The sequence below is a fragment of the Dipodomys spectabilis genome, unplaced genomic scaffold (genome assembly GCF_019054845.1).
Source record: "Dipodomys spectabilis isolate Male_0828 unplaced genomic scaffold, ASM1905484v1 ptg000001l, whole genome shotgun sequence".
Taxonomy (NCBI): Eukaryota; Metazoa; Chordata; class Mammalia; order Rodentia; family Heteromyidae; genus Dipodomys; species Dipodomys spectabilis.
This window is the reverse complement of record NW_024870678.1, coordinates 27,257,575-27,282,776: the sequence shown is the minus strand read 5'-3', so window position 1 is coordinate 27,282,776 and position 25,202 is coordinate 27,257,575. Positions and strand designations below refer to the sequence as shown.

At 42.7% G+C, this 25,202-nt stretch overlaps 1 protein-coding gene across 1 annotated transcript in view; it reads left to right on the top strand.

The window, feature by feature from the left end:
- The first annotated feature begins 2,887 nt into the window (after positions 1-2,887).
- Hivep2 (HIVEP zinc finger 2) overlaps positions 2,888-25,202 on the top strand; it is a 179,449-nt gene continuing 157,134 nt past the window's right edge. Inside the window, exon 1 of the mRNA XM_042679093.1 lies at positions 2,888-2,944. The gene's annotated coding sequence lies outside the window, so the exon portion shown is untranslated. The remainder of the gene's footprint in view (positions 2,945-25,202) is intronic.

The window sequence follows — 25,202 nt, the reverse complement described above, 5'->3', positions numbered from 1 at the left end:
CCCGGACGGGCGAAATACCTGCGCTGGGAGTCGGAGCACCGTGCGCGGCTGGGGCCCGGGATTCCAGAGCCTCATTTCCACCCCTCCCACGGAGTCACCTGCTCCGGGGGAACCCCGGCCAGAAAGCCGGGTCGCGCCAGGTCAACGCCGGTGCGTCTCTTGTTTACTCCTCCCGGGGCCGGCGGTGGAGTCTCGGCCGGGAGTGGGCTGAGTTTGTGCATGCTGGGGTGCGGCGGCGGCTTGGGCGCCCCACAAGGGCGATTGCAGGGTCCTCACCCCCCCCCCCCCGACCCCGCAAGAGAGACCACCCGGAGGAGGCGCGCCGCAGCGTCCCGCGTGGGCTGCAGCTACTCCCCGCGCTCGGGCACTGAGGCCTCCCGGGAACTTCTCCCCTTCCCTCCACTCCACCCCCCACTCCCCGACCCAGGGTGCACACGAGTCCACGCTTGCAGGGTAACGGCCCGAGGGAGCCCCGGTGTCCCCCGGGTGTCGCCGGACTGGAGAGGAAGCCAGAGTCCCGGGCCTCACTCGCCTGGGATTCCCTCGCGTCCCCCATCCCCCCCGCTTCTCCCGGCGCTGGCAGTGATTTCACTCCGGTCCCTTCCGAGGACGCCGGAGCGCGCAGCCGGCGGGGGCAGCTCGCCCCCAGGGCTGGGGGGGGGGGGATCCCCGTCACCAGACCAGCACTGCCCCGCGCCACGCTGCCCCAACTCTATGTGCATACCACTAGCCGGGGGGGGGGGGGCGAGCGCGTGCCCGGAGCTGGGTGCCCCGGGGGCGCACAGGGGGGAGGGGCCGACCCCAAGCGGGGGACACGGGGCGAGGAGGGGGGGGAGACACACAAACAACGCCAGTAAAACACTTTGCAAAGCGCCCCAAACAAAGAGCCCGGAGTGTCCGGTGATTTTTGTTCTTGGTGACGGAGGATAAAATGGGGAGGGAGGAGGGGGGCGCGAGGGGAGAAGCAGAGCGTCTGGAGGTGCCCAGACCCAAATAATAAAGCAATATGAAAGGACAATGCGGGCCGCCCGGCCCTCGGAGATCCCCCCGCCCCCCGTGTGTGTGGAAGGCTGGGAGCCGTGACCTGGGAAGTGGGGTGGGTGGGCGGAGCTAGGGACGAGGTTCCCACATCCTTTAGGGAAATTCTCAGGCTCCACGAGACGCCCCGGGGTTTCTGCCTGGCTAGCGGAGACCGGGTCTCCGGGGAGTTCCCAGCCTCCCCCCCCTCCCCGTCCCCCGAGAGCGCGGCGGGGGAGGGGAAGGGTCTTCCCTTCCTTCCCTCCCCCCCACCCCCAGGGGGCCACGACCCCGCCGGGCCCGGCTCTCCGGGTCGCCCAGTGGCGCCGCACCAACCCGGCCGGCTCCAGACTGGTTTTTCTAGTTCGGCCTCCCTCCCCGGGACGCGCTGGGGGATCCGATGACGTCGCTGGCTGAGTCTCTCCCTCTTCCTCCTTTCCCTCCCCCCCCTCGCCCGCCTCCCCCCTCCCCTCCCCGCCCGCCCTCGCCGCGCACTCCTCCTAGTAACTTCTGTTCGGGGAGGCGTTGCCAGGAATAACCCGGTGCGTCCACCGCCGGGAGGGGAGGCGGCCGCTGCGGCTCCCGCACGCAGACAACTGCGGCCCGGGCCCCGCGGCTCCCGCCCCGGCCCGGTAGTGGCCTCCTCCTCCCCCCCCCCCCCCCCCCCCGGCCCCGGGGTCCATACAGTGTCCGAAAAAAATAAATATATAAATAAAGGCCAGAGGAGCCTGGGCTGGCGGCCGGGATCTCTTCCCTCCCTCCGCGCCCGCCCTCCCGGTGTCCTTAAGGAAATGCTACCAGACCCCCCCCACCAGACACGCTCAGCCTCGGCGAGGAGCGGCCGCCGCGGCAGCGGGAGCGCGGGCACCGGGGGGCTCTCCTCCCCGCCTCGCCCTCCTCTTCCTCCTCCACGGCGGTGACTTTCCAGGTGAGCGGCCGCCGCGGCTGCCAGGACCCTCCTCCCCTCCCCACTCCCCCTCTTCCCTTCCCCGGAGCTGCGCCCTCCTCCTCGCCCCTGTCACCCCCGCGGCCCCCCGGGAGCTGACAGCCGCCCGAGGGGCTCGCGGCCCGGAGGCGGGCGGGCGGCCGGCCGGCCGGCGGGAGGCGGGCTGGAGGTGAGGGGGTGGAGAGCCGGGGAGCGGGGCGCCGCCGAGCGCTGTCTCTCCGCGGCGGCGAAGGGTCTCCGCCAAACAACACCACCACCACCCCAACACAGCCACCCAAAACACGAAAAAGAAAAGAAAACTCCCACTGCACCCCAACATCAGAGAGGAAAAAAATAACCCATCTCCGGCGACTGTGGCACAAGTATTTGCCAAGTTGTGTCTTGGACGTTGACACAGCTCCCCGGAGCCCCCGAGCAACTTGGAGGTGTCTCGGGGATCGTGCCCCATCTGCCTCCACACCTCAGCTCCGGGGCGCGGGGTGCACGGCCCCGGGGTGCGTGGCGGGCGGACCGGCCCCGGCGGAGCGGCGCGGCGCGGCGCGGCGGGAATCTGGGTCCCTCCTCGGCCCGGTAAGTGGCCTCGGTGCCGGGTTTTTCCTGCCTCCTTCGGCGCGGGGCGCTTGTTTCACTTTATCCACAAATCGCCGTCGCTCAACTCCGGGGGGCCCCGCAGCGAGGGCGCGCGTCCCCGGCCCGGCGGGTCCGGGGGTTCCCGAGGGTGAGGGTCGGAGAGAGGCGGGGATGGGGGAGACCCCGCGGCGGGGCGGGGGTCGGGCGGCGCGCGGGGAGGTGCGGGGAATACCCTGGCCGGGGATCTATGCAGATGAGGGGAGGCTGCTTTGCGTAATGTCCTGGGGGGGAGGGCGCCGCGCGGGAGCGCCGGAGGCAGGAATGTGCCTGGTTACTAATGAGCGACGTGCACCGGCGCGCACCGCCCGGCCACCGCTGCGGCTGCCGCGGCCGCGGGCCGCCCGCTGTCAGGTAGCGGGGGAGGGGGCCGCGGCGTGCGGCGCGGGCCGGGGGCGGCGCGGGCGGCGCGGGGCGGCGCGGGGCGGGCGGGCGGCGCGGCGGGCCGGGCGGGCGGCGCGAGGGCCGGGCCGCCGGCCTGCGGCCGACCTAGCGCAACCGAGGCGCTCGGCTGTGGGCATTCGGATGACTGCTTTCTCCTCGTGAGCTAGGAAGGAAGGAAGGAAAGAAGGCAGGCAGGCAGGGAGGAAGAAGGAAGGAAGAAGGAAACGCAAGAGGAGGGCACTGTCTCCATGGAAGGTTCAGGCGGAGGCGCCCTCGCCTTGCGGGTGCACCGGCCGCAGCGCGGCTCCGGTGGCCGCCGGCCGGACCCGGGCTCCTGGAGACCGGTGGGGGCGGTTTGCATGCGTGTTTGTCTGGGCGTCTGGCCGGGGATCGGGAAAGGGACATGTGTGTCGGGGCTGTGCACTATGGGGAGCTGGGTCTGCGTCTTTATGTCTGTTCCCTGAAGTGGGTGGAACGTTGGCCCGTTCCGGGAATGTTCCATGACGTGGTGCAGCCACAGGAAGGGGGTTAACGAGGGGCTCTCTGCCGCGGCGGCTCCGCCGGCTGCTATCGAGGCAGATGTGCAGCCGCGGCTTCTCCCCTCACCTCCCTTCACCCCCACCCCTCGCCTTGCCCTTCGGTGCGTCTGGGTAGTGGTGGGGCTGAGACAGGAAAACGCTGCTCTGTGTGTGTGTGTGCGTGCGCGCGCGTGTGCATGTGCGGGGGTGAGGTGCGTGTGGGGTGTCTGTCGTATTCGGTGTGGGGGGCACTTCAGCTCAGCTCTGTCACCCAGCTGTTAACCACAGATCCGTGCGCTTGCTTTGTACGCATGTGCCTCCTGCGTCCTGTCTCTTACATAACACATCCAGTGCAGCAGAGGACGGGAGGAAATGCGACCCCCACCCCGCCCCCCCCGCCGACATGGGGTGTGCGGCGGAGGAGGGGTGGAGGGGGTCGGATAGAAGGTTGGAAAGTGTCTCTAGGTGTTGTCCTTCAGGGACGTGGCTCGAGTGGAGGAAAAGCCAGAGGGCCAGGAGGGTTTCCTTTAGTGGCTCCGCGCTCCCCTCTCCGACTTGAGAGCGGCTAACTAAAAAGGACTGCAGGATCCGGTCCTCGCTAACGGAAAAGCGTTTTGCATGCTTCGCCAAGGGAAAGTGGGCGCTTGAACCTCGGGGGCAGAGAAGGGAGAGAGAGAGAGGGAGGGATGCAAGCGGGCAGTGGAGGCGGCTGGAGGAGACTGGAGGAATCTCCTGATGATAGGTTCTCACTGGACACCTGTAATAGCTTCAGATTCACACAGGAAGCTGTGTGTGCAACTGACACTGCAGAACCCTCCCCCCCCCCCCCCGCACAGTTATTTAGGTCTAAAATGAGCTTAGAAAGGCTTGTTTCCGGTACTTTCATTATAATGGAAATTTTGAACTGATTTTTTTCTCCTTCCGTTTCTGCCATTAAAAAAAATAATAACTAGGTTTATCTTCAGAAAAACATGTGTACCCTCTCCCACCTCCAAGGCTAGACTTCAGTAATTCACAGGAGGACTCTGTGTGTGTGTGTGTGTGTGTGTGTGTGTGTGTGTGTGTGTGTGTGTGTGTTTCTCTAGCATATCCATAAGCCCTGGTCAAGGGCTATCGATTTTTCTTTTCAGTACAGTTGTTTCTTTCGCAGTGAATAATCAAGCTCAGAAATTTCTTGAAATATTAATAAGATTCATTTTAATTTAATTTGCAATGATCAGTTTCTCCTACAAAAAAGCCACTTAACTTTATTAGAAACATTTCCTCTAGTGAGACAGTAATATTTGCTGTTATGTGTCCTTGAGCAAGTGGGCTTTTAAATATTTGCATATATTGTATATGTTTCTATGTATTTAGAATCTGAAAGTGCTTGATGGTCTTAAATCTTACAGGAGTTCCAGAGCAAAAAAATTAACCAATTACATTGCATAATAAGGAGCTTGAGTCTGCTTTTAGGATATCGGCCAGTTTACATTCTCCCTCTGAGTGAAGTGGATATTCATTTTCAATACTGAGAGAATTCCAGTGGTACCCTAGGAAGTCCTGGTAGTAGATTACAACTGCGTTTTTATTTTGAGTGAAAAGGGCAATATCTAGGCAATGTAATAATGACAATGTGTTTCAAGTGTCATAATCTTTTTGGCCACTAGGTTTGAAATATGCAGTATATTTCTCATATGCAGGCAGAAAAAAATCCTATATTGGTGAATCTTTGAGAAATAGAGATGGGTTCTTGCTTTGAGAATGGGTCAGTGTAAAACAAATTAACTTCTTGGCAGGCATATTTCTGTTTCTGTGATTATATTTTGTGTGATGGACTTAATTAAAGAATGCTTACATTGACATAAAGTTCAAGATTAACTTAATTTAAGATTCATTTGAGGACAGTTTAGGGAATGTTAGGTATGTTAATGGTATTGCAAATTTAAAATTTAGTAGATCTTTTAACTAATTGAATCCTTGCAGAGGTGTTTGGTAAGAGACTATTAAAATAAATAAAACATTTCTGTATTTCTGTGAAGCATGGAATGAAATTTTTTTTTTTTACCACGTAACACAGAAATGATGCCATTTGACCACAATGAGAAATCAACGGCAGAATCTGTCGATCCTTTTACATGAGATGTGTTTACAAACGCTCTTGTTACTATGAAAACAAAACAGAAGACAACATATATGCAGGCATTCCTTGGAGAATAATGGTGCGTGTGTCTGCTTGCACTTTTGGCACTTTGACACTATTCAGAAGCCCAGGCTGAATATTTTATGCTTATTCAACTTAAATGAAGAATCCTGTTTAAAAATTTAGTCATAGTAAATATACAGAAAATCCACTGTTTGCGTTGCTGCTACATTTTTGAATTAGAACCAGTCATTAGCTGAAGTTCTTTTCAAAGTTTCAACATAAGTAGTTTTAAAGGCTTGTAAAGAATCCTGTTTGGCACTGTGAAAATGTAATCCATTAGGATGTGAAACCTGAATACTCTGATGTGGCAACTATATAATAAGGAAAAAAATGACTGTGATCAACTGGACACAGGGTGTGGATCAAATAGGCTACAAATCTGTGTGCTAAAAACTCACAGCAATTTTCACAGTGTAGCACATGGCCAGCACCAGCAGAACTCTCCATTGGTCTATACATTACTCCTGTAGGTGGAGAAATGGTTCCAGTTTATAAATCTCCATCTGAAAACTTCAGGAATTTGCTTCACATTCATAAAGTTGTATTTGTGAAATGGGTCTTGAAGTTTTAGCTTTGTCTAAAACCTGGTCATGTAAATGTTGCAACTTTAAGAGTGATGGTATAAAAAGGAGTAGAGGGAGTTTGCTATATCAGCATAGTAGACTTGAGGCTTCCTAAGGAACTTCAGACTGACTATACAGGCACACTTGTCAGTTAGTATCAAATGACACTTAAGTGGATATTCAAAGGAGGTCTTCATGTAAAGTTATGGATCAATACTGAGGACTAAAGGAAACTTGGAGAACTATGAAAATAAGAGTGTGCTTCTTTGAAAGGAACTGAATAAGAAATAATACTATTTTACATTTGTTTCTGATAATTGACTACAATTGAAAATGTTGCTTCCTATAGTGCTGTTTTTGGCAACACTTACCAAAAGAGGTTGTAAATTAATATGTGCAGCTAGGAGATGCCATTAAGTAACCTGAGAATGTATTTAAATCCTTTACTAGTATGACATAACTTGATAAGATCATCAGGTAGAAAAGAATAATACATCTTTCTTGCCCTGTGCAGTCTCTGAGATGGACTGTGAATACAGTTTCAGGTTAACATAAGCTTTGTTGCCTTTATGATTACATTAGAATTGAGGCAGCACTGAGTAATATTTGGGTGACTATTGTTCTGGGTGAAAGACATGTTAATCTTTTATGATCCACCATTTGAAGTGTTAAATATGGCACAGGATCAATTGTATAAGTGTCTGTAACTTTAGATTTCTGATCGGCTACAAACTTGGGGTTCAATTATTTTGGCCTGTGTGAAGAAAGTAGTTTGGAGAGAAGAGATGAAAATGGTATTCCTATGTGCCAGGGTGATTCTGGGAAGAAGGCAGGTTGTGTTTCACCTACTAATTCTAGTATGGCTGAATATGGGTTAGGAATTATTCAGGGTCCACATTTTTGACTTAACACTTATATATGATCTTAATCCTGTGTACTATTACACATGTCCTATCATTGTTGACCAATAGAATTCACTCATTGAGTCATTCAACAAGTATTTTCTATGGGTTAGGCCTTATCTAGCCACCAAGGGTATCATGATGACTCACATGAGAAAAGAAGCTTATGATCTGCTCAGTTCGACAGATATTACTCAAACTGTGAACCAATAGGTATAACACCACATTTGTTTTAAATGCTGTGGAAGACACATAGAAGAGTATATGTCACCCCTGTTTGTGAGCAAAGAGTCAAGTAGAGAAATGTAGGAGGTGAAGAGGAAGAAATGGGGACCAAAAAGGAACCAATGCAAATACCTGAGGTTGAGGAATGTACAATGTTTCCAGAAGTTGAAAGCAAGCTGATTGGGCTTAAGGGCAGGTAACAGGAGACAGGTACCACATAAGGCCAGACTATGGAAGCAGGACCCTTAGGCGTTGATTGACCACAAGGATGATTATCTAGCCAGGCAAAATGAGGCCTGCTCTTGGTAAATCAGGGCATGTGATTACTATACTGTTATGGATGTTACAGGCTGATGACTGAGGAAGGAATTTGGAGGAACAGAACCTAGAAGTTGAAGGCATTTCTGCGTAACATACACCCCTTTTCAATGCATCTGTATCAGTCAGTACCGACTCCTGGAAAATTTGAGTAAAATTGCATTGTAGGAAGAGTGAATTGGAGAGGAGGGGTGCAGAGGAGGATGTGGAGGAGCCTGGAAGTATATATGGTTCCAGATCCTGTGGCACCTCAGAACCCGGCTATGGAAGTTGCATTTTGCTTGTGGTTTTTGGACAGAGGATGTTGTGAAGTGTGTGCTTCAGAAAGGCTAGAAGGGCATAAGGATGATAGATTCCCCCTAAGATAAATAATGGAGGTTGAATCTACGACATGACCAAGTGAATACTTTCAGCAACACCTTAAATGCAATAAATAACAGGAATGGTTGAAATATCTTTTAAAAACAAGGCTAATTGTATGTTGCATGGTTGACCAGCATTTTATGTGAAGCACAGCATTGTTATTTTAACTATGTTTTACTTCATAAGATATTCATACATGTTCGCAAATACCAACAGATAAAAATGTTTGTGCTTAAATGTACAGAGTATTGTAGGTGTAAGTGTGTAAGGAATGGATAGGTAACTCGTTGAACGATTCGTTAAAATTAATTGTATCTAAACCATGGCAGTACTGGACAGACAGTGGACAGTAGTGTGTTTGAAATACAGAGCTGTGTTTGGCAAAGATTTATTGGGTGGTTTCGTTTTTCTCCTCAAAGAAAGCTGATCGTTAAAGCTCTTACTTGCAATGTGTCAGAGTCACTGGATTTCCCAAGTCCAGCAAGAAGGTGAGACTTTTGAAACCAGGCTTTGGGTGAATGTAGACCTGCTTAAGGATCTGTAAGCATTCATGTGTGTATGGGCATGCATGCCCTCACATAAACATGCAAATACTAGAAAATTCACGGCTTCATAAGTGTTGGTGGCTCATGCCTGTTATCCTAGCAACTCAAGAGGCTTAGATCTGAGAACTGGGGTTCAAATCTAGCCTGTTCAAGAAAATCTGCAAGGCTGTTATCTTTAACTAGCAAAATGCTGAAAGCAGAAGTTAGCTTAGGTTGTGGAGTGTCAGCCTTAAGTGGAAAAGCTAAGCGACAGTGCCAACCCGTGTTCAAGTCACAGTACTAGCACATGTGTGCGCGCACACACAATTTAATTTTAAAAAGAAAAGAAAACTATGTCTTCTGTTTTTTTTTTTTTTTTTTGTCAGTTGTGGGTCTTAAACACAGGGCCTGGGCAGTGTCCCTGCGCTTTTTCACTCAAGGAGCTACGGCAGCACTTCCAGTTTTCTGGTGGTTAATTGGAGATAAAAGTCTCACAGACTTTCCTGCCTGGGCTGGCTTTGAACCATGATCCTCAGATCTCAGCCTCCTGAGTGGCTAGGATTACAGGTGTGAGCCACTTGTGCCTGACAGAAAGTTTGGATAGTTAGAAATACAGCATGAATTCTCATCTAGATGGTTGCAGAAAGTATTTCTTTTAAAATGGAGATTATGTCTAATTCCATATAAAGAAGATTATAGGAAAGGTAATTTAAATTGTAAGTAGCTTTGTTCACTAAAATGCTAGATTCATTTGAAACAGTGCTTTATTTCTTTTGGAAGCCAGACAAGTAGTTTAATAGTGTACATATGAAATGCTAATTTGGCTTGTTAATTGGATGCAATTAAGTTGAGGTTATTTTATACTGCTTAATTGTCTCAAAATTACATGTGTTGCCATGCTTGGGTAATGTGAGGAAAAAGCCAGGGGTATAGTGAGGGTGAGGGCGGGAAGGATGTAAGGTCTAGTCTTGTCTTGGCAATGAACTTGCTGTGTAAACTTGGAAACAAGTCATGGAAGCTCTCTGGACCACTTTGGAAATGGAAGAGATTGGAACAGATGGCTGCTAGAGCCTCTCCCAACTCGAATTCTATCAGTTTAAAATTCGACTTTGTAGTTACAGAGAATGCACTGTCATTTTTATTCTGTAATTATAGTATTACCAGGATGAACTAAACACTTAAAAAAATCAACACAGTGCCAATTTAGCAAATCCGTTGGAAAGGAAGGGAATTGAGGTTTAAAGAGTACGTGCCCTGTGCCAGGCTCCATAGCACACACTTTCCCACCCGTTAGCTCCTTTAGCTCTCACAATCATCTTGAGAAGATTTGGCATTCTCGTCTTCATGATAACAGGTAAGGAAATGACATTTCAGAAAGGTCTCTTGTTTTTCTGAGGACACTCTGGTAATTCATTTTTGGAATCAAATTTCAACTCAAGGCTGACTCTGAAAGCTATCCTTGGAGCACAAACAATTGTTGACATGGCAGATATTTCAAAACATAAAACAAAAGGCCACTATTTGAATCCCTTAGTATACACTAACCAGGTGCCTGCTGCTGAGGCCCTGTGTAGGTGGGTGTGCACCCAGTGGGTTAAACAGGTATCCTCGGGATTAAAGTCAAAATGGTGAATTTCAGTCTCACTAGCAGCTGCTGTGGAGAGCATAGAAAAGTCACTCAACCTCCCTGAGCTTTTTCAAAACATGAGGGAGGGTCATTGTGAAATTTTTATGAGACTATGTGTACCCCTTCCAGTGAACACATAGTATGCTTGTAACACCTGGCAGCTAATGATTGTTATTAAGAAGAGATTAAACCGACAGAAAAACACAAAAGAACTCAAATGGTGTGACAGTAAAATATTAAACATTCTCAAATGGTCCATTAAACTCTTGACTGAAATGGTTTAAAAAACAATGTCACAACACACATGGCTTTCAACAGCTAGCAACTGGAAATACCAATTAAAATCTCAGGTATTTCTCAGCTTAGCCAGTGTGCTACACCAATGAGGAATGAACTAAATTATCTGATTCCAGTGTGTGTGTGTGTGTGTGTGTGTGTGTGTGTGTGTGTGTGTGTGTGTGTGTGTCTGTGTGTTTGAAAAGGTAATGTTTTTCTAATTTAAATTTTCATTTATGGATCAAAGTTCTGTTCCTTCACACTTGTAGCATCAGCTCCTCATAGAATCAGGCCCTGGCATGGTGAAGGAAAAAAAGAATAAAAGCTTGCATATGATTAGGTTACAAAGCATTGCTTTTGGAACTTGCATTTTTAATCATTAAGTGAATTAAAAAATTAATTTCCACAATAAAATTTCAAGTAAATTAGTATATTCCCTAAGGTGTGCTTGAACCCAGTGCTTGACAGATGTGGACACACAATAAATATTTGGTAGGAAAGACATTTTTTTTATTGTCAAGGTGATGTACAGAGGGGTTACAGTTACAAAAGTAAGATAGTAAGTACAGTTCTTGCCAAACTTGTTACCTCTTCCCTCATTTTTCTCCCACTTTCCCTCCCCCAACTTCCCCCCTAGAGTTGTACAGATTATTTCCAACATATTGTCTTGTGAATATTACTGTTACATTGCTTTCCCCCTTGTCCTTTGTCTCATCATTCTGTTGTTTCCTTTCCATGATTCAGATAAGCATATATGCAATACAGTGACAACAGGGGATATACCATAGGAAGAAGAACATACAAAAGAAATAAGAAATCACCTAGTACATTAAAGACAACAACAACAACAAAGAAAAACCACTGTGTCCATGTCTTGGAGTTCATTTCGCTTAGCATCATCTTATGTGGTCATATGAACGTATAGCTATTGAGCTATTCTGCTCATCTGCTAAGATTATCTTAGATGTATACTATTTATTGCAAATAAGGAAAACCATGGGACCTATGTTTCTTTGGGTCTGGCTTACTTCATTTAGTATGATTTTTTTCCAAGTCTAAGAAAGACTTTTTTTTTTTTGGTTACACAGTTAAGATAGAGGCAGGGAATGAAGGAAATGACAGAAATCTACCACACTGGTTTAAATCCTGACTAGTCTTTGTCCCAGTGGCCAGAATCAATCTGCTCACCTGTATGTACTTCTTACCATTTTTTATTTTTGTAAGAAGTCTAGAAAACAACCTTCTTGACTGAATATACCCAGGAGACACATAGACCTCTTCCAGCCACAGTCAGCTGACTTCCAGGCTCTAAACTTTGTTTTCAGAGCAGATGAGCAGACACAATCATCATGGGGCATTTGAAGGTAGGTGTAGGTAGAGACGTTTATAGTTGAACTGAGACTCTTCCCCACAGAAAGTTTACTTTGGTTGTTTTTGTTCAATATATTCTGAGAAGGAAATTTGTATGAGGAAGAGTCATTTCTTGGTGGCTACTTGGATGAATTCAGAAGAGGTGAGGGAATGTATTCCTTTCCTCACTTTAGCCTTGCTCAATGGAGGCCAAGAGAAATGGAGGGAAGGTGGTGGGTGACAGTGTCCTTCCATACAAAGTTTGTGGTGAAATCGTCTCTCTGCCACTTTGCAGTGTCCCATGGGACTGTCTCAGTGGCTGACCCAACACTTTGTGGATAGGTCATGGCGATTCAGCTCACAGTTATCCATGGAATAACTATCAACTTGGAGTTTTCTTACTTCTCCTGATGCTTACATTTAGAATAATCTCAGTTCCTGTAAGCAAGGGAAAAATCCAAAATGATAGGCCTTCAGTTTGTTTTCTTGTTCGTGGACATGTGTCTGTTTATGTTGGGAGAAATAGGATTTCCGCTATCTGTTCTATTCTCATGTGAATGGGCGTATTAAAACACACACTAAGACAGCAGAAGCCATCAGCATGGACCATGTTAAACCTTGACCAGACTAGTTCATTGCATGCCTCATTATTGATTTTCAGCATGATACAGTGCAAGTGACTGTACCTCTGTTATGTTTCATTGTTACTTTATCTGTAAGAGTGAAGCATTGTTCATAGCACTGCTCTGCCTCCTGGGAACAGAGCCGGGTAACACAGGAGAATTGGAGCGGCTATTTTTGGTGCATGAAGCAACACTAAGTTTTGAGAATAAGTTAGTTGTTGGAAGAAAAATATGACACACAGCAGTACATTTGTGACAAGGGTTAAAGGGAATATTCTTGAGAAGATTATTATTGATGAAGTTTATTATAGGCATATGTACTTGTTTTGAGAAAAATAACAGTCAGTGGACTCAAAGCTTGTATTTAGTATCCTCTGATGCATTTAGATTTGTGCAGATGATTCATGCACATATGTAATAAAATATTGAGATAGCTATACCCATAGCTAAGGAAGCAAAATCCTCCCCATAGAGAGAAAGAATCTGAAGGTGTTTGTTTTTGAATGGTCTGTTCACTAGTTCAAATGACTTCAAAATAGCCACGATAAACTGAGTACTCAGATTTAATCAAGTGTAGCCTTTCAAATGGGCCAAGTAGCTGAGAATATTCTAAATGACCTTTTAAAATAAATCACCTGACCAGATGAGTATAGCAAATAATTGCATGCTAAGCATAGAGATTAGGTTTTCTAATGAATGGACTCCAAATTTGTTTGCTCATCAGCTGATTTTCGACTGTTTCAGGTGAGAATTGCTAGTGTTAAATTTAATGATGTCTGAATGTGGTCATGATGGATAGCAACTACTTTTGAAACAGACACGTATTATCATATAATTTTGTGAGTTTATATTGTGAAGAAATAGATAGTTCACATCATCTGTCTTCCCTTTTTATTTTTGGTGGGTGACATAGGAAGGTGAGCAAGGTAAAGCAAGCTAACAAGGCACTATAATAATAATAATAATAAAAATAATAATAAATCTGCCTTTCTTTGAAGCTTCTATGGTTATGGAAGGCTTCAAAGTATGGCATTATCCCTTCCTGTAGCCATAAAAGCAAACAGTGCCTCCTGGTGTATATAACGTTCGTGGTTTCTTTGGAGGCATTGTTTTTCATTTAAATTGCATGTGAAAATTTGACAGTATACCACATAGCTGTGCAAATGAAGCTACTGTTACTTACAATTCTGAAGGTTCTTTGCAATATGTATATGGTCTTGCTGGGCCTTTCCTGGGTGCTTTTTTCTGATTGGGTCAGAACAGGTGGAGTTATTTGGGCCAATGAACATCTCTGGAGAAGTTTTCCTTCTTTTCACTATGATGCACTTTGTAATGCATGGCCAGGGTATCTTAGACCATCTTTTAAACTGTCTAAATGAAGTTATTCTGATTAATGTTCTAGACGGTGGTTTGTCAACTAATGACAGGACACTTTTTAATAAGATGTTTTGTATATATAATTGAAGGATTATATAAGGACTGTTGGAGACACCATTTAAGCCCCAACTGGGAGCACCCCAGACTGCCCGTTTTTAGTCTCTACTTAAGCATTCTTAGGAAAACCCTTTCTACTCATGGACATTTCTGTTTATCAAAAGTTTAGCCCTTGGCAACTATCCAGAACAAGTTTACTCATTGTCTTGCATGGCAATCCTGAAATTATTTAAAGATAGCAGTCATCTTTACCATCTTCCTTAATTGTTTCTCCAGGATAATCATTTCCGCTTCTTTCATGTCATGTTCATTTAAAAAATATGATTTCTTCATGGATTAGGTAATTCAGATCTGAAATTTACTCCAAGCTATTGTTTTTTTAATAAGTCCTCAAAAATAAATTTATCTGCAGCTACTTTTAAGAAAAACAACCTCTTTCCAGATGGTTTAGAAATGCTTTATAGAAATAGTCCATCCATTCTTGCTGAGATACCAATATAATATTAGCACCAAGTCACTGTTCAATCCAAACTTCAACAAATATAGTTATTGGGATTCTGGTTTGTGTAAGACATATGGGATATAAACTATAATAAAATTATAAATGACATATAAAAATTAAAAAAAGCATATTTCATAAATCTCATCAAACCTTTATAGTATACCATGTTGAAGAAAAGAAATATGGAAGGGAAGCTATTTATAAGAGAGACAGGGAAAGGACCACCTGAGAAATATATACAGAGCATTAAAAAGATGCAAAATTAGCTCTGGTTGAGGACTCAGGAGAGGTTTCTTGGCAGAAGGGGACGCTTTATGAGGCCTTGATTTTGACAGACAAAATGAAAAAACACACAAATACAGGAAATTGTTAAGAGTGTTCTTAGAGAAGTGTCTGATTTGAGTTGCAGCATGAAATGCATATTAATTAAATGATGGTGAAAAATTAGAAAGACTGGAATATACTTGCATTCTAGCTCAAGGAGTTTGTACCTGAAATTATAGTTAATGACAGATGTATCACCCCACATTGAGAGTTGGATCCCTGAATTTGGAAATTTCCTAGCTTTAAAAACACTGTTAAATGAAACAAAGAGACAACAGATGTGTAGGTAGAAATTTTCATGCAGAAAATTTAATTGCATTGACAAGAAACATGACATATAAATTGACTCCAAGTTGTCATTTTATTATTATATACCGACTTTACCCTTGAAGCCTAACAATCAAGAAGACACCTACTGACTGTACTTTACTAAAAGTTACTAAAAAGTTATTGTTTCCTGAATGGGCACTTTGGTTTTAGAATTCTTTCAATCATTATGGAAATTGCCCTGAATACTTTTGGCTTTAGTCATACTTTTAGTCTTTAGAGAAGTCAACTTTTCAAGGGACTAAGAGAATAAAATTACTATGTCATCATAAAATATTTTCTACAATTCACTAATTTTTTTACTTTTGATTTAGTGTGTATGAGAGTTCTGGTATTTTTAATAATGTATGATTTTAGGCCATCTGAATAATTACTATATTTAAGTTTTATTGAGAGCCTATTCTGAAGTATAAAATATAGATAAAGACTGAATAAGGAGGAAGGCTTTTAAACACTGAATGTATTTACTATCTGAAGAATATGTTAACTCTTGCCTAGGACCTAAAAGGTTGAAATATCTTGTTATGGTCTAGAGGAAAGATGAGCAATGGTAAAACTACCTATAAGTCTTGGGACTCTTGTAGTTATAGAGACTGTACCTTGCTTATTTAATCTAGTCTTGAGGGAACCAAGGCACTAGTAATTTAAGCTGAAGTCGGCTTAAAGGAGGTTGTAGTTTCAGGGCACTTATGTAAAATGTTAGAGCCATTGGGCTCAGAAGTATCGAAGTACAGAAATGGTCCTATTGGAATTAAAGATTGTGAAGCACATTGGTAGGTGTGTTTATTCATGTGTGTTCCTGTGCGCACAAGTGTGTGTTTGTGTGAAACACACATCTTCATTCCTGTAAATGTCTCTGTTCACTCTGGGAATCTCTCTGAGTTTTAGCTGTGATTTGGGATAATAATTGGCTCTTAAAGAACAATGCAGTTGGAAATACAATGAAAACCTCAGAAGAGTCTTGGTGATTATGCCACTGCATTTCTTCGGAGCCAGTTTTCTGAAAACAGCAAATGGATGCTCATTTGAGAAAAATATTACTCAATTTGGATACTGTAAGAGAACAGTAAAAATGTACTATGCCCTTCTGAATATTTTTAGGAGAGAGGCCAGCTTGTGAAACAAGCCAGCCTGTTATGGTCTAGTTATATCAGATTTTCCAAGGTTTAAGAAACTGTAGAGACTTGAGGTAGAGGAGTGGGAGTCTCAGAAGAAAGACACACAAGTACTGTAGTAACAATTTCCTCTTATTCTTTTTTTTTCTAACTACACCACAGAATGAATTCCAGTCCTGAATGAAATGATGAATTACAGAGGATTAACTTGTGAAACTGTAGGTCCTAATCTTTCTCATTGAATGAAATGATGAAATGCCTATTTTGGTTAGAATTGTGCACTCATACTATACTTTAGGCTACACAATTGGAGCACTTAATATTTTTTTCTAAAGAAAAAGAATGTTATTCTGTAGAATTGCCTTTTATTCTCATAGTTTTTGTTTGTTTTCATGCTATAGCAAGTTACATTTGAAAATAATACTATGAACCTGAAGCACTCAGTTTAATATTGCGTCTGTGTTTTTTGTGTGTGAGTGTGCTGGTATTAGGGTTTGAACTTAAGGCCTTGGGCTCTTGCTTGGCTTTGTTTCTAACGGTTGACACTCTACCACTTGAACTCAGTTCCTATGATGTGTTTTCTTACACGTTGATTATTTTATTACTGTCATACTCGTCTTTGTATCTTCAGTGTATAGGAAACATGGTGGTAGTGATTTCATATAGCCTATAATTTAGGATTATAAACTATGATAATTTTTAACCATCCTTCTGGTTCTATCCAACTTCTTTCATCAGCAATTAAATATAAACCAGAGAGTATGAACTTGGAGTAAAATCTTCATTGAGCTTAAACACTATTTGCTTAGTCACTTGTAGTTTGTGGCATATTAATTATATACCATTGACAGATGATTTGACAGAGTAAGTGAAAGTATACGCTAATAGATAAAAAAATCACTGCATAGATCTAATGGATAAAAGAATGGTATGGGATCACTCAGGAGACAGACAAATCATCCCAGTATTTCCTGGGATACATTGGAATGCCTTTGATAATGAAGAATCCTTTGATAGTGTTTGGGAAGTTTATATAAGTTAGCTAAGTTTGGTATATTCAAGCTAAGGGAATGAAGCAGTTGGATGGAGTATTTCCTAGGTTCTTCTCATGACTAACAAGCACAGCTACTGTGAAGTTTATAGATTTAGTTTGAAGTTTTAGGAGTTCGGGAGTGGAGAGGATTTGGTGATCTCAGCAACGCTGAAAAGAGCGCTGCTTGTATCTTTATGACTCTTAAAAGTCCTGGAGCAAGTGAAGATTTCAATTCTCTGAGCTTTTTATTTATTTATTTGTTTATTTTGGTAAGGAAAAAATAGTGATTGTCTTTGGATCATGATAATGTCAGCCTTAATCCTTACCCCAACACAACCTTTAAAAAAATCTTTATTTTATCTTTAATTACTTGTACAAAGGGATTTAGTTCATGAGTACAGTGAATCTTGATCTATATCAATCTTTTCATTATTTTCCCCCCATCTCTCCTAACCCTACCCATCCTCTCAATTTACTTGGTTTCACTTTCACACAAGTACATTGAATATTATGACTGCATCCACAATTAAATTTATATTATAAATATTATATATATATATATATATATATATATATATATAAAACAGTTCACTTTTGGGCAGTGTTAGGTTCACAAAAAAATTAAGGAGAAGCTGTAGAGAATTCCCATATATACATAGCTTTCAATATCAAGATCTTGCATCAAAATGGTACTTTTGTTTTAAGAACCTATATTGAAGCACAATGATCATGCAAAATCTGTAGTTTATGTCATAAATATTTTAAGTCTCATTCAGTTGTGACACATTGCTTAGTGGAACTACTGGACATGTTGGCATAATTGGCACAACATAACGCCCTGTTGCATTGGTTCACCACAAGAACACAATCTTTGATTTCTTTTGTAATTAACAGTATCACTGAGATTAAGCAAGTTCGGTTTTTAAAAATTTGTAATGACTACATAATACATTATGGTTTTATTTTTAACTGCTATCAACCATAAGCTGCTTATTGTGCAGCGTTACCCATGGTTGAGACCTGGTTTAGGGTTTGGAACTAAGGGGAAAGCTGGAAATTGTAGATAAAGGAAATGAAGTATTGTTGATTTAAAAATGTGAATGGTAATTTCTGTTTTTAAGTATTCTGGCCGCTTGGTTACTAGAAGAGTGGGCAAGCACAATTGTAAGCTTCTCTTCTTTTTTGGATTAGTTAGCATATGATAAGGCAAGACCTTGATAAGTGCAATGCAAGGTGTTTATATGTTGTACAGTGAGTATTTAAATACTGAAAACATAGAATATGTTTTTAGAGCTTTCTGGAGGTTTTTCTTGCTTTATTTGGCCTTTCTGAGGCAATGCTATATAGAAATGTTCCCCCCCCCCCCCCCCAAGGAATTTCCAGTTGCAAGAAGGGTCGAAAACGAGGGGAAAGCAAGTTGCACCAGTAATATTTAAGTGATTTTCACTTTGATGATTTCAGAATAATTCTGATAGAAACAGAATCATGGTAGGGAAAATACATTTAAAATTAAGCTCAGAAAACTTGCCAGGGAAAAGTGCTTTCATTCAACAACCAGAAAACACAATGCTTTTTCCTCCTTCCCTGGGAGGTGGGTAGCAGGAAGTTAACAGCTGGAGTGCTCCAGAGACTATGGCTTCCAGGGATGTGCATCATAGCACCTCCCCTGTGTAGCCCAGGTTACTGCAAGGCCAGCGGTTGATGAGGAGGGAGTTCTGGCCATGCCCTGCCCCACCTTGCCCTGCCTGCAGCTGAACTTTGGCCCCTGGGCTGCTGACACCAGAGGGAGTTTGAATGCAATGACGTCTTTGCTACTTTCAGCTGCACAACAGGAAATACTCTCAGCCTCCCCCCTTCCTGCCTGGAGAAAGTGGGGCTTGCTGCTCTAGGTGGCCAGTAGAGACCTAGTTTCAGGCTGCATGCGCTGAGTACACACTGGGGCGGGGGAGGGGGGGTGGAGGGGGGGCCACCCAGTGTAGAGAAGCCCAGGAAAGGTTGGTCATCATTGATGAGGACCACACCACCTCCATTTTCCTGAGAGGACATCAGGCTAGGACCCAAGAACCTCTAAGGTTGGGGTGAGAGTGTTCTCTAAATGAGGTCCTTGGTGCTGCTGACTTCAGTGGGCTCTACTTGATTTCTCCTTGCTTTAATATGATATTCAGTGTTCCTGATTACAAAACCTTGACAGGAAATATATCCTTTACTCCAGCCCTCCTCTACCTGCTACCCTTTCTCTCTCCCTCCCTCCCCCTTTTTTTGTTTTTTTTTGTTTTTTTTGGTCGGGCTTGAACTTGGGGCCTGGGCGCTGCCCCTTAGCTCTTCACCTCAGGGCAAACACTATACCACTTGAGCCATAGCCCAACTTCTGGTTTTCTGGTGGTTAATTGGAGATAAGAGTCTCAAGGACTTTCCTTGCCCAGGCTGGCTTTGAACCGCCATCCTCAGATCTCAGCCTCCTGAGTAGCTAGAATTATAGGCGTGAGCCACCAGGGCCCGGCCCTCCCTCCGTCCCTCCCCACCCCTCTCTCCTTCCTTCCTTCCTTCCTTCCTTCCTTCCTTCCTTCTTCCTTCCTTCCTTCCTTCCCTCCTTCTCTCCCTCTCTCGCTCTCCCTCTCTCTCTCTTTCTTTCTTTCTTTCTCTCTCTGTTTCTTTCTTTTCTTTCTTTTTCTTTCTTTCCTTTCTCTTTTCTCCTCCCCTCCTCCTCCTCTAATTCCTCCACCTCCTTCTTTCTTCTTATATACTAGGGCTTGAACTCAAGGACTGGGTGCTGTTAGGTTTTTCACTCAAGGCTGGCACTCTACCACTTGAACCACAGCTCTACTTCCAGTTTTTTGCTGGTTAATGGGAGAAAAAAGTGTCACAGACTTTCCTGGGTCGGTTTCAAACCATGATCTTCAGATCTCAGCATCCTGAATAGCTAGGGTTACAGGCATTAGCTACTTGTGTCTCCCTACCTGCCATCTGCCTTGGTGGTGAACACACAGATAGGAGTGTTTAGTACAAAGCACAGACCTTTTGTCCTGGCCAGCAAATGGTCTGAGTATTCATGATTTTGGTCCTCATTTAGGTAAAATGGTGAATTTCATTTTAAAAAATAGGAATCATTTTGCACTTCTGAAGACAATACGGTGTTTCTGGATTTCTCATCCTGGAATTACAGAGATCTGTTTCCCTCTGTAGGTAGGCTATAAAAAAAAGCAAGTCAACCTAGGTTTTAAAAAGAACAAAATATTTACATTTGCATTAATAATACTTCAAATTATGCTTTAGAATCTATGTTGAGTATTGGTAATATATAAGCACCATGAATCTTGTGTGTGCGTTTAATGTACTTGCAAGTATGATGAAGAAGAGTATTATGAACTGAGCCGTCAGTGTGATTATTTCCGTGGTTGACTCATGAATAGGCTTTGTAATGGTAGATTGTTCTTTTGGCCGCACAGCCAAAATGCCAAAGTTCACTGAGAGGTCTGCTGAGGTTTCTTATGTCAAAGTCTTGACAGCAACGACCTAACTAGATGAAAATATTATTTAGTAGTTCCTGGTAGACCTAGAAAATTCTACTGCACTGGCAAGGATGAGCTGTGTTTACATGTTTAAGTTAAATTTGAGTCAGGCAGTGAGCTATTTCTTTATGCTTTAAAGGTTCCGGAAAATACATTAGATGTGTGTATAGTACAGTATCATTTCCTTTGGGAAAGCCTCAGCTGATTTATGCAAGAAAGAATTTTAAGGATGGTCTTAGTAGATTTGTAATATGAGTCATACATTTTTTTTAATTTTTTTTTTTTTTTTTGGTGGTTGGGGAGGGGTAGTTTTCCTTTTTCCCTTGATGGAATTTAACACAGATTCCCTCTCTTTCCCATCAGGTTGTCATCTGAGTAAAAATTGGTTATGAAATGCACAAAACACAGTAGTGTTGACATTCTTAGTGGCCCCCTTAAAGAAATGATATTGGAAATAAAAAAACGAGGTCACTGGGTGCTGTTGGCTCATATCTGTAATCCTAGTTAAAACCAGTCCAGTCAGGAAGTATCTCCAGTTAACCATCAAAGAAGCCCAATGTGGAGCTGTGGCTCAAGTGATAGAGCATTAGCCTTGAGTGGACAAAGCTAAGGAATAGTACCCAAGCCTTGAGTTCAAGCCCCAGTCTGTCTGTCTGTCTGTCTGTCTGTCTGTCTGCCTGTCTCTGTCTGTCTGTCTGTCTCACACATACACATACACACTCAGGAAATTATTTCTAGAGTATATGTGAAAGCCAGCAGTATTGACAATAGTACTATTTAATTTTTTTCCCCCTTGTACTGTGGGGATCAGACCTAGGGCCTGAGGCATGCTGGAGCATTTTAGGTGAAGACTAGACTACTGAGTCACACTCAGTAGAGTTAAACAGATTCTTAATAATTAAACAGAATCAGGGGTAAGAATCAGGGGTAAGAGTAAAAGTGTGTTTTTTTTAAGCTAGAGAGGATTCATTTTGTTATGATTCTCTTTTTCTTTATTTTCCTTTTATTAAAATTATACAGAGAAATACCTGGTTTAACATGGAGAGCCGTTCAAGTGGATGTCAGTTTTGCCCACATTGTATTTGGATTCCCTGCATTTTCTCTCTGTAAAATGTATTTTCTTCTAAACCCAGCTTGGCCATGAGTAACAAAAGCATTATGAACATGTTTATTTAGAAGTATTATTGTAAGGATCAATTACTTGAGATTTGTATTAACAATAATCCCCTGTCTTTATCAGCATCTTGTTGGTGCTGCTAAGTAGGATTCTTAGTTGTATTAATTGAATCTCAGAATCACCAGCAGATTAACCTATTGATATATAAAACAAGTTTTTGCCAGGTGCCTGTGGCTCATGCTATAATCCTAGCTACTCAGGAGGCTGAGCTCTGAGGATTGAAGTTCGAGGCCAGACAGGCTAGAAAGTTTGTGAAATTCTTATCTTCAATTAACCACTAAAAAGCTAAGTAGAGGTATAGCACAAGTGGTAGAGCAACGGCTTTGAGTGAAAAATCTAAGGCGCAGTGTCCAGGCTGTGAGTTCAAGCTCCAGGATTGGCAAAAAAAGTGATTCAAATATACATGTACAATAAATACTAAATTGAAATATCAAAAGCATGATATCTAGCAATACTGCAACCCAGATGTTCTATTTGCTAATTATGCATGATCACCTGTTTCATTTAGTGAGAGTCACTTTTAAAAAGCTCACTGACCTATTTATTGATTAATGGAAATCATATTTAGTGGTGCTGAATTTGGATAATTTAGCTAGTACTTGTAAGGAAGACTGCAAAGCAGCAGTTTGAGATTCAAAGAACTTTTAAGTGCTTAAGTTCAACAATATTTGACCATTTATTGCCTAATAGGATCATTGATATATTTGATTTTGTTTTTTCTGGAAAACTATGGATTAAAAGGTCCCGCCTATCCTTCTTCTTGTCTAGTAAGTTGCTCAGAGGTTGGCTTCCTGGGCTTGTGATCTGTGTAGTCTCACTGACCTTAAGGTCCATCAGAAGAGACCTGTTTAGTTTAATGTCTGACACCTTGAAATTTTAGTTTTTGAACAAACAGCCCTTTATTTTTATTTTGTATTGGACTCTAATAATTATATAGCTGATCTTAGTGTTCAATAATATTTGTGACAAAAGGAGTGTCTTGACTAAAATTGAAGAAGTTAGATTATACTCCTGAAGATATTGGTTTGATTGTGAGCAGTTGGGATGATTGAGAAATATCCAGTAAGATTTCTCAAAACAGTGATAGTATCGAATGCATATGCTAAGAAATTAAGAAAACTGAGGGGAGGGATTGGGTTGGGAGGGATGAGGGAGAATGACAAAAGGGGCGACATCAATTAAGACACGTTGTACTCATAAATTGATTTGTTGAATGGAAACTCCTTTGTACAACTCCTTAATGATAATAAAAATTTAATTTACAATGGAACAAAAGGGTGACATGGATCAAAAGGCATTGCATTTATAAACTGATTTGTTGAATGTTAAAAATAAAACAACACAGACCCAATGTATTTGGAATTGAATATGAATAGTCTTTAAAAAAGGTTACTCTTCCATAAAATGTTCAATGTAGCCTCTTAGTTGGTTGGAGCTAAATAAAATACTACAGAATGTAGGAGACTGGTGATAGGAATTACCAAAGGTATCATTGACTGTTTACCTCATTCTTTTTCTGTGTGCGCAGCTGTATTTTTGTTCACGTCTAATGATTAATAAGTAATTATGAAATATTTCTCCCTCTTACTAGTGATGTTAATTATTGATAATCAACCAGTTGATTTATTCCTAATGAATGGATTTGTTGCCAATATTGTGTCACATATTGGGCAGGACGTATGTTAAAAACACCTTTATTTTCTAGAGAATAAGATGTATTTACATGTTCCTGCATGGCAAAAGACTTAAAAAATTCTGTATTTAATTCCATATTTTTAATTTTTTTTACTGAGAGCCAGCTCTACTGGATTTATGGTGGGAAGAGATGCCAGGTAAACTGGAAGTGTGGATTTTGGAGATAGTTTCTAGCATTGAATGCTGCATTGGCCACTTTCTTCTTGTATGACTGGATCAATGAGGTCATTTTTCTTAATCTGTTTTCCTTACATATAAAAGAGGCATAAACTCTTAAATAAGACCTTGTGAGAGTGAAATGAATTATAGTTAAGTAGTCTTAGTATGCACTTGATAAATGCTCAGTCAGGAGAAAAGTATGTCTTAAAAATTAAGAAGCTAACTTATTTGCTTGTTTGTATTATTTATATTGAGATCTTTACATTGTTCTCTCTTCTCCAAAACATCATGATTGAGTGAAGTAAACTCACTTGTAATGTAAGAATTAGGATGTTGTGTAATAGAAGCAAAAGTAGAGGGAAACAGTGTGATAAGAAGGCCTTGAAGAAACACTAAACCCTCCTTGAGGAATAGATTAAATGGATGGAACATTCCCTCAGCTGGTCCTGTGAGTATAGGGGGAATCCAGGACAACTTGGTTGCCCTGGTTTAAGAATGCATCCTGTGCTTGGGGAATTGTAAGCAGCTTAGCATGGCTGAAGTTTACAGCAATGGGGATGTTAACTGTGGCCAGGTCATAAAGAAATGCATCAGAGATACAGAAAGTGAACCCAGAGTCTTCACCTAGAAACACGGAGTCAGTAGTTTCCTACAGGAAGCTCTGAGCATTGAGATTGGTGGCACTCTAGAGAGGTCAAGTAATAGAAGCACTGAAAGTGATTAGTAATCAGGAGATGGCTGATAGTCTGTCATTTGGTTTTTAGTGTGAATGACTATTTCAGCTGCTTCCTGTTATGTTAGGGAAGACATTATGTTATGTGTAGGGAAGACATTTAAGTCAGATACCAAAACTTCTGACTGAAAGAGAATTAATTTCCAGAATTTCTGAAAGAAGTCTTACAATCCATTTCTCCCTAGTTCTTCTGTACTAGGATAAATCACTGGTTTGACATTAGTTTATGCCAACTAATCCGTAACTAATAGTAGGGACAGGGCAACATTCTGATACATCACTGTTGCTTTAGAATATGATGGGTTTTAAATTCATAATGCTTTATTCAAAGAAAGTAGACTGCCAGCCACTTTTCTAGGATCTTTATTTGTGTTAATTAATTTGTCTGCATATTTAATTATACCCCAAATTCTTCACTTTATAAGGAAAGCATTAATATCTTCAGCTTACAGATGAAACTATAAGTATCTTGTCCATGTTCACATAGTTGGTATGTTTTAGAGTGAATTTGAGTTCAGGCAGTCTGAATTCAAGTCCCTACTTTCCCTCCTTTTCCATAATTCCTTCAGTTACTTCCTTACAGTAGCTCAAGATATACTTGCCAGATTAATGGCAAGTTGAATAGCAGATGAATTAAACATTTTTTTATTTAGATGAGCAATCTGAGTTTATTGTTTTTTTTTCTATTGGTGGTTGGCACCTATTATTTTTCTCAGGAAAGTTTATTCTTCTATTACTAGAAATAT